The following is a 10,088-nucleotide window of genomic DNA, read 5'->3' as shown; positions in this document are numbered from 1 at the left end:
AATTGGTCGGACCACACTTATGGTGCATATTACAAGGGCACATGTCAAATCTATGTAATGTTAATTTTTTAGTGAACTATGTTGCACCATGTCTTCTGATTGGATCCACTTAAGTTGTTAGCTTATTGTTTTGCAATTAATATAAACATAGTGGCTGTTTTTTAGACTTTAGTTTCTAGAGATGCAGATGGCTACAACCCCATCCTAGTATATCATAATTTTAGCAAACACTAAGGAAGTACAGACACCCACACATGTCACCTGTCAACATAAACAAGGTAAACGTTTTCTGCTGCTTTGCAATCTAACACTAAGCAGATTTTGTATGACTTTCTTTAGAAGCATGTTAGTCAATTAGTCTATATAGATACACTTTACAATCAAAGTATTGAAAGAATAAAACTCAGAAGAACATTAGGTATTTTGTCTATCAGATATTTAAAGTGTTTACTTTTATGTTTTGTACCCTTATTATTACCATAGAGACAAACTGTAGTTCCCCAAAGAAAAAGAAATCACGTATTTTCTGGTTCAAAAGAAAAAGCAGAGTATAATAATAATTGGTCTTTCCTAATTCGAAACATGGTTATAGATTGGAATAAAGAGGGCAAATAAAGATTTTTATCAGAAAGTATTGTAGGTGAATTATGTGGTGGGGTTGTGAATAGATTCAGCCAGAATAAAGGGCAAGAATCGCAGCACTGAAAGTAAATGACTTGACGTCTAGGCCCAGTGCTAATAGTAGCTGTTGGAGGCTGCTGAAAAAAAAGACAGATAAAGATGGCCGTGAAAGGCTGTCTGTGCCCCAGGTATCCTGTACAAATTCTAATTTGTTGTTCACTGAACTGTTTCATTCTTTAGAAAGGCCACACACTCTAAAGCCTAAATGACAACTAAAGGTCTATGTGCATGTGCATATTTGGGACACAGAGAACATTTCCCAGAGTGTTCGGCCAGATTTTGTAGTTTGTTGTTGTTGTTGTTGTTGTTGTTTTGTTTGTTTATTTGTTTTGTTTATTTGGGGACAGAGTCTCACTCTGTTGCTCTGGCTAGAGTGCTGTGACATCCTAGCTCATAGCAACTTCAAATTCTTTGGCCTTGAGGAATCTTTATGCCTCAGCTTCCTGAGTAGCTGGGACTACAGGTGCCTACCACAATGCCCAGCTTATTTTTCTATTATTGACATTTTTTATTCATTTATTTATATTTATTTATCTATCTATCTTGAGACAAGAGTCTCACTTTGTCACCCTTGGTAGAGTGCCGTGGTGTCACAGTTCACAGCAACCTCAAACTCTTGGGCTCCAGTGATTCTCTTGCCTCAGCCTCCCCAGTGGCTGGGACTATGGGCACCCGCCACAATGCCTGGCTATTTTTAGAGATGGGGTCTTGCTCTTGCTTAGACTGATTGCAAACTCCTGAGCTCAAGCAATCCACCACCTAAACCTCCCAGAGGGCTAGGATTGTGGAGATGAGTTACCTCACCTGGCTTTTTTTTTTTTTTTAACAAAAGAAATATACAGATAGAATAGCACAAGCTTGCTGTATGTCCCTGCTGTTTTTATACTTCACAACTTTATTTCCAATTCCATAATCCGCTGCTTATGAGCGTATTTAGGGCTCTGCTATTAGGATACAATCATATAGTTCTCTTCATCTTTTATTCCTTTGAAATAATGATTTTACTTCCTTGGTAGTAAGACTTATATTGTCAAATAGGGCTCAGAGAATTATCAAAAACAACTGAAAGAGCTCAGAACACAAACATGAATAAGAACAAAGGCCTTGTCCCTACCTTTAAAAAGCTTGCTGTCCAGTAGAGTTCCATGGAATGATGCTGCATTTGCCTTGGAGTTGTTTTCTGGAGTCAGCTCTTTTTTTTTTTTTTTGTAGAGACAGAGTCTCACTTTATTGCCCTCGGTAGAGTGCCGTGGCCTCACACAGCTCACAGCAACCTCCAACTCCTGGGCTTACGCGATTCTCTTGCCTCAGCCTCCCGAGTAGCTGGGACTACAGGCACCCGCCACAATGCCCAGCTATGTTTTGGTTGCAGTTTGGCCGGGGCCGGGTTTGAACCTGCCACCCTCGGTATATGGGGCCGGCGCCCTACCAACTGAGCCACAGTCGCAGCCCTGGAGTCAGCTCTTAAGACCAAAATTATAACAAATCCTGTGCAAAAGGATTTTCATTTGAAAATCCTGTAAGAAGGGGCTATGCTTTCCTCCAGCGCTGGAAGTGACCATTGTTTGATTTGATTCTTGGTGAAGCAGATAGTTGTCTTACATTCACGCTCATGGGTGAAAAAGCAGCAGATTCTTATTCAGCACAGAGAGACACACTCACCAAGGACAGCTTAGGGGATGGAAGTCGCCCAGATGGCGTGAGATTAGTGTCTCTCAACCTAAACCCATGGCTTTTTCAACAGAGATATGCTTTTCCAAGAACATTATCTCCTTTGTTCTTGCTATCCCTCCTTCTCGGTCTTTTGATCTAACCCTCCCTCTTTGCCCTTTTTCTAGACCCTTCTCCTTTTCCTGTTCATTTGTACACAAAATTGCACAAGTTAAACTCCTATAAGGCGCACCTGTTTTGAACCCCACATGAAACATTGTGATAACTGCTATGACAGAAGAAAAGGTGAGTCCAAGGGGGGAAAGTATTAAAATTTTTAAGTATATTACTTACTATAAAGAAAGTGGAATAAAATGCAAAATATATCTCAAATGTTTCCAAAAATGTTGCCATTATAAAGTTGCATGGTTTTCTCCACCTGATTATAGATACATGTGTGTTTTTAAATCTTTGAAAATCATAACATACCAGCAATTTTTATTACATTTCTTTGCCTAATATTTTAAGTTAGCCATGTTCCTATATAATTTCCATAAACCTAATTTTAATGCCTATATTATATACTTTTAATATATGCACTAGAAACTAATAACCTATTTCTCTCATAAGAACTTTAATTTTGCCACGTCTGACTTTTAGCAAGAATGCTGTGTTGAACATGTGTGTGTATTTTTAGTCTATCATTGTGATCAACTGAAATTGTCAACATTTATTATAGTCCTATTATAAGTGAGACCCTTGGTTAACTATTGGAAATAAACAAATAGCTATAATTGGTCTTATTTCCAAGAAATTCATAGTTTACAGAGGGAGATTATGAAAACATACGCACAGAAAAAATAGTGCCTTCAGTCCCAAAATGTCCATCTATGCCATAGTTAAGGAACTTAGAATCCTAATGGGGAAAAGAGACTAAATTTATTTAAAAATTGGATTTAATTTTATGTGATTAAAATAATAAGTTGTGTGCCTTAGAAGGCCCACTAATTATTATTAATCAATTTTTAATTAAAAAATTTCTTCATGTTTACCAACTCTCTGTTCAAAGCATGTTTGTAACATTTTCATTTTCTTAGTATTTGAGTTTTTCTCATTCAATTCTCTATTCTATAGTTTAAGCCCATATTTGAATAAATCTTCTTTGCTTACCAAAGAAATCCTTACTCCACGTTTTCCACTCAATTGTACAGTTATGCAATTTAATTTTAACTTTACTTGTGAAAATGTTGTGCAAGCCCCTTCCAATAGGAATTGGATAAATCTTTTTATCTGAAGTCCTGGAGTATCTCCCTGACAGGCTGTGCCTCTGTTCTTTTTGGAGGATCCTGCAAATAATTCTGAGGGAACTGACTTTGTCCCACCGGCCATTTATCTCTGTGTATGCCATATGTTATCTCAGCTTTTTGTTCCTTTAATGTTCCAAAATATTAGTTCCTTTTTCCTAATTATTTTGAGTTTCTAGCCATACATGATCTTGAGGTCCTTTGGTGATGAAATATAAAAAGTTTGGCAAAAGAAAATCATTTAGACAATTGCAAACATTTCAGACTGAGAAATTGTCATGGAGCAGTTATCTGAACAAAAAAGGATTTAGGCCAAGTGTGGTGGCCCAAGTATCTAACCTAGGAGTTTGGAAGGTCAAAGTGGGACATGGTTTAGGCCAAGAGCTTGATGGCAGCCTGGGCAATTTAGCAAGACTCTGCCTCTACAAACAATTTTTAAAGATTAACTAAGATGGGTGATGCATGCTTGCAGTGTCAGCTACTTGGGAGGCTAGCGTGAGAGAATGTTGGCACCCAGGAGTGAGCTGTGATCCACTGCACTCTAAACTGGGGGACAGAGAAAGAGTCCGTCTTAAAAAACAAAACAAAACAAAGCAAAAGACCTAAACATTTCAGACTACTTTCAATTATGAGTTATTTTTCTTATGCTATCAACAGAATCTACCCAATGGACCTCCAGTCTTACTCAATAATATTGCTCTCAGTTGACACCAGTTTTCACTTCAAAATTTAAACTAATCTGTGTGATTTATTTGTTTTTAAGGGCAAAGTATATGAAGGGCTGGTTTCCAAGATATTGGATTTCAGGACATGAAGAACAGCATTTCTTGAGCCTCAAGACTGCCTCCCTTATTTCTGTCAACGTAAAAATCACACCGAAGTTAAACAGGTAAGGAAGACATTTTCAATTGTAAAAGGTAAGAGTGACTGAATTCAACCCTGCTGAAGAGAAGGCAGGGGACATTTTTACCACTGGGATAAGCCAGTTAAAAGGAGGAGGAGGATATTTTGGGGGGAAGGTTGATCAATAGAATTTTATCTGTGACTTTACTGAATTTATTTAGAGTTAATGGGAGTTATTTCAAAGTTTGAAAATACTTTTCTCCTTAAAGGAGTCATCTATGTATGTTTGTTATTTGGCACTCATGGGGGTTAGGCTCCAACCCCCCCCCCCCCACACACACACACAGGGAGACTAGGGTGCTACTCTTGTGACATTTGTATTTCAAAGAGTTAGTTTACAAGTTCCTGATTTAAAAAAAAAAAATCCCTGGACTCTAAATCTGTCAAGAAGTTTTAAATGACCCAGAGAAAGAATTTGCAGTTACAAATTATCTAAAGTAAATGTTCTATGAAAAAGGCGGTCAGACATATGTCAGGAAGAAAACTGACGGATATTCAGTTAGGGGAAGGGAAATTCTAGGGTCATCTTTGTCACTGCCTGGAGAGTTTACTGGCTAGGGAGGAGGGACGCAGAACCCAAGCTTCTGCTTGACAACAGTGAACTTGGTCCGATTCATGCCCTCCTAGAAAGTGATGACAGTTGAGGAAATCCCCAGCACTGTATCTTTGGAAACAGCTGACTGTAGGGATTCCCCTTTTCTCATGACTTAGATGAGACAGGCTCATTATCAGCCTTCCTCATGACTCCCTGGTTTGACTGCTTCTGGAAAAGCCCAGGCTACCTTCTCTGAAACATCTTTCTGTAGAAATGAACTTTCTCCCTCTTGTAATAGCCTGGAAAAAAAAGATTTTCTGAATCATCCAATCCATTTTTTTCATTCACAGTTTTTATACCTGACTCATGATCAAGCTTCACTTTCAGATTCTTTATTCCACCCATGGTAGCAATGTCTTTCTGCTCTTCTCTTCTCTTCTCTGGTAACCAGGACTCCAAGAGAAGTCCAACTGCTGGTCTTGTGCATCTGAGTCTTGCTCACCCATAGCAAGGCAGGGATTTAATTTTAAATGTTTTTGACTACTGGTTTGGTTTTTGTTGCCGGTTTCTTCTGCTTTTTGGTTTTTGTTTTGGGTGTTTTTTTGCAGTTTTTGCCCGGGGCAGGTTTTGAACCCACCACCTCCAGTATAGGGGGCCAGTGCCCTACTCCTTTGAGCCACAGGCGCTATCCCTGCTTGGTTTTATTTTTCATTTATTTGCAGCTAATAAGTTATTCGATGGTCCAGCAATTTGGTGATCTCTAGAAAAAGATTAATGGCTTGTGGCAACCTTGGCTTTATTGAGTGAGATATGACAGATGATCAGGATTGTTAAATTTTTCTGTTTTTTTGTTTTTATTGCAAATCAATTAAGAATAGGTTCCCACTGGGAAGAGAAAGATCTTGATATGAACACGTGAGTTTTGTGTATTTGTGTTTACTTTTGACCTACTGATGGGTTCAGAATTAAAGATATAAGGTCCATGGGTGTCCATATATATCTGTGTATATGTAACTCAGTGAAATCTTATTGAGTGTAATGTTTTCCTACCTGAAGATGGTGTTGCCAGATTAGATCATAAAATTTCATATGAACTACATTACAATAGATTTAGAGATAAGTAGCCCTTAGATGAACAGAATATTTCTAATTTTTTTAGGAAATAATTAATCGAATTTTTAAGACCTCAGTGAACTGGATTCTAAAACTGTCCTTACAAAAACCAACTTGAAAATATTTTAAGAATTCAAGTTGACAAAATTTAGATGAATCTTTGCCTAAGGAAATTGGCTTAATATTTTTGGTGTTATAAAAATAATTATGCTGTCTCTGACTTATCTATATTTACTATAACATATATACATACTTTTTATCTACTTGAGTATGTTTTCTCTAAATGTACAGTTTGATTAAATATATTAGCACTACTTTTACTTAAAGTGTAAGATTATGAATATATAACTTTGTTTTTAACCTAACTGAATCATTATTCTGAGAAACTGTTTCAAGAATAAATATATTTTGTAGTGTGTCAGCTTGAAGATAATTTTAAAGAAGTTTAGGTAACATGTAAAGTTGGACTGATTGTCAATTAACATAATTGATAATTTACCAGATACTCAGATCAATGTAAAAGAGTGCAGCAACATCGGTCACTGAGCATAATCTGAGTTTGTATAATTTTTATTTTTATTTTTATGTGCTACAGGGAGACTCTGTCTTTGGGTTCGTAATGAACATTTATTTCTGCTGCTTTGCGAATAGTGTAAGTGATGCCCGTGGGTGTAGAAAGCTGTGTTATGGGTACTCATGAGCTCCGTGAGTTTGCTGCAGGAGGCTGCCACAGGAGATCCAGACACAATTATCAACTGTTTCTCCATTTTCTCTGCAAAATCCAAGTTCTAATTAAGAAATGACACTTATTATACTTAGAAGCAAAGTGTCAGAACAATATAACTAGATAGAAATAATTTTCATTATTCAGAGGCATAACAATCATTTTCTCCTAATGGAGTATGTTTTGTTTTGTTTTATTTCATGTTCTTTGTTTTGGTCTCCGTAGCCCTTGGCACACTTCAAATTGTTGAGAACTTTAAAGAGCATGACAGATAGTGATATTTACTTTTTTTTGGAAAATAATACAGGAATACTTTAAAATGCTTATGGGGTTGTTAATTTTAGTATGGTAATGAATAACGCATGGCGTGTTGATAAATCTTAGTAATATTGTTAACTTTTTTTTTTTCCTGGCACTAAGTCAAGTTCTTTACTTCCCAGAAGTGATGGCTAAAGGGAGAAAGGAGAAACCAGAGGGAGGAAGGAGATGGGAGGAGAGGGGAAAATATTGTGAACTTTACTATGATCCTGTACACACCCTGAGATTCATCCTAAAGTGTGTCTGTTCCAGAACATGAAAGAAAATAATAAAAGACAAAGTTTAGAAATTATATTTGCTTTGCTTTATGAAATTTGAATTTGAAATGCCGTAAAACGTGTTGAAATAGCAGTAAAGTTCGCTTAATTATGGCCGCTTGTTTCCTTGGTGTACTGTTAATTTTCCTCTTCTGTATATAGACACTACCAATGAGGTTCATTAGAGACATCATCAGATCGGATTGGCTGCTTGGCTTTCCCTAGGCTAAATATATACGGCTAAAATGTTATTAATCTAATATTTCAGAAATTGTATATTGTATGGGAATTTCCTAGAAAATTGCCCATCCCCTTGTTGCCTACAGTGTTTCTATTTATAAATGTCTTTGATGTGAGCCAACAACAGAGTAGTATTATCAGTCAAATTTCAGTTATTTTATAAAATGTTGATTTGGTTGCAAGTTTATTTCCTTGGTTTCAATGGAGCATCTTCTCCAGACCAGTGATTTCCAAATGAGTATTCACATCCCTTATGAATGGATTTTTACTAATGTACACAGGTTTAGGATCTATTCCAGACTTTCTGAATCTTTTACCTTTAAATTCTCTTGGTATATTCTAACCATATGTGTAATATATCCATGGATGTAGTGTGAATTGTTATATGTTATAGATGATGAGGTGGGTTTTTCTCTTTAAAGATTGTCAACATTTTAATATTTAGATGTAATAGCCACTCTCTAATCATTATAGGTATTTTGTCTAAAACCTTTTGAATTGATTTTATTCTCTTTCTTTTACAAGCCATGGAAACAACCAATTTTTTTATATATAATTCACATTATTCTTCTTTTGAACATTCGTTGGATCAGCCTCTTGAAATTTATCAGTGACAAGTTAATTATAGGCAGTTTAAGTATTTCGTCACATACAGTTTGTGTGGCTTTTGTTATTGTTGTTATGTCCTGTTGCTTTTCCTGAAAGCACTTGGAGTCGGCTGCAGGTTCATATTCAACCAAAATTGTCTGAAATCCCTGTAGAAAAGGAATGTGCCACATAGAAGCTTTGGATGGCATCACTTACACAATTTTCAGACTATTCTGGTGAATGAGTCAGAATTTCCAGTACCACAATCCAAAATCAGCAGATCAGTTATAAGCCTACAAACCCAAAATGAGCCAAAATAATAATAATAATAATAATTGCATTGGACTGAATGGGGACTGATGAAGTATAATTTGTCTCTGGAATATTATTAAATGTTTATGTTTAATGTTCTCTTTTCTGGAATATAAACAATATCTGTCACTTTAACCTACTCAAAGTGGGTAGAATTGGTTTTGTAAACTGAAATAAAGCATTTTAGATCATATATTTATTCTACCTGCCCAACCTCTCTGGGGTTCGGAAACTTTTACTGAATATTCTTATCTTAATGCCAATATAATTTCTTCAACAGATTAAATAAGAATTTTTCCTGTTTTACTAAGGCATAATTGGATACCTTAGTCCATATAGTCAGGGAGAAGAAAAAGTCATAAAAAATACTCAGGCAAAAAGAAAAAAAAAAGGATTACAAATAATAAATTGGAAAAATACTACAAGTAGCAAGCTGGTAGATTTTTAACTTTCAAATCTCAGCTATTACAAATGTTCTAGACACTTTAAATGAAAGATAGAGATTATTATTGAAAACACAAAACCTACGTCCATCCAGGTTGCTACATAAGATACCAGATCACCATTTCTTTTTTTTTTTTTTTTTTTTTTTTGGTATGGCTGAGTAGCATTCTTCTAAGTGAAGTATGGAAAGAATGAAGAACAAACACCATACGCACTCATACTAAATTGGATCTAATCAATCAACACTGAAGTGCACCTATGGAAGTAAAACTAAACAAAAATAAAGAGGATGAGTGGGGATCAGGGATCGGTAAATTCAGAGTTAATGTATCCACTGCTTCAGAATAAGGGAATTAACATACATTTACTCAACAGTTAAATTCTCATTAGAGCTATGTACATAAAATAATTTAATGAAAAGCTAGAAAGTTAATATTAAAAATAATAAGCTATGAACATTTCATAAATTTTAGCAAATAGCCATCACTATGTTGAGTGAGGGGGTCCTGGATGGAATTGGACAGTGGCATTACTTAATCTTTTCCAGGAGAAATATGTTCTCAGGGATAAGTTTCAGTAGATGATCAGAGGTGATAAGAAGTGGAAATAATGCAATATGAGGAAAGAGTTGGCTGATGTATCTGGAAATGCATCTGTCCTATAATAGTATTATTATGGGAAAAGGTCCATGTGAAGCCTAACGATCCTTTTTTGTTTCTTGAGTGTGATTTAATCCACCAGTTCCTGCTTCCAAGGAAGAATGGTAGAAAACAGGCTGAAACAGCAGGACTAGAGAACTTCACCATACCTAAGACAATTATACTTTTGAATTCATTTTGCGTGCCTAGCAAGAGGACATTAACAACAACAAATCTAGGCTTCTCAGATGTTATTGCCTTTTAAATACATATATAACATTAAACAAATAGGAATTTTGTGTTATTCTTAGTATTTTCTTCATAAAACAAAATAATTGCACTGGCTCACACATATGTATTTTTAACTACCTCCACCATCTT

General features: G+C 35.8%; 1 long non-coding RNA gene across 1 annotated transcript in view; it reads left to right on the top strand.

The window, feature by feature from the left end:
* The first annotated feature begins 4,300 nt into the window (after positions 1–4,300).
* Positions 4,301–10,088, top strand: part of LOC128589242 (uncharacterized) — a 63,299-nt gene continuing 57,511 nt past the window's right edge. Inside the window, exon 1 of the long non-coding RNA XR_008380873.1 lies at positions 4,301–4,524. This is a non-coding gene — a long non-coding RNA (uncharacterized LOC128589242). The remainder of the gene's footprint in view (positions 4,525–10,088) is intronic.

The sequence above is a fragment of the Nycticebus coucang genome, chromosome 6, assembly GCF_027406575.1.
Source record: "Nycticebus coucang isolate mNycCou1 chromosome 6, mNycCou1.pri, whole genome shotgun sequence".
Classification (NCBI taxonomy): domain Eukaryota; kingdom Metazoa; phylum Chordata; class Mammalia; order Primates; family Lorisidae; genus Nycticebus; species Nycticebus coucang.
This window is presented reverse-complemented; position numbering and strand designations above follow the sequence as displayed.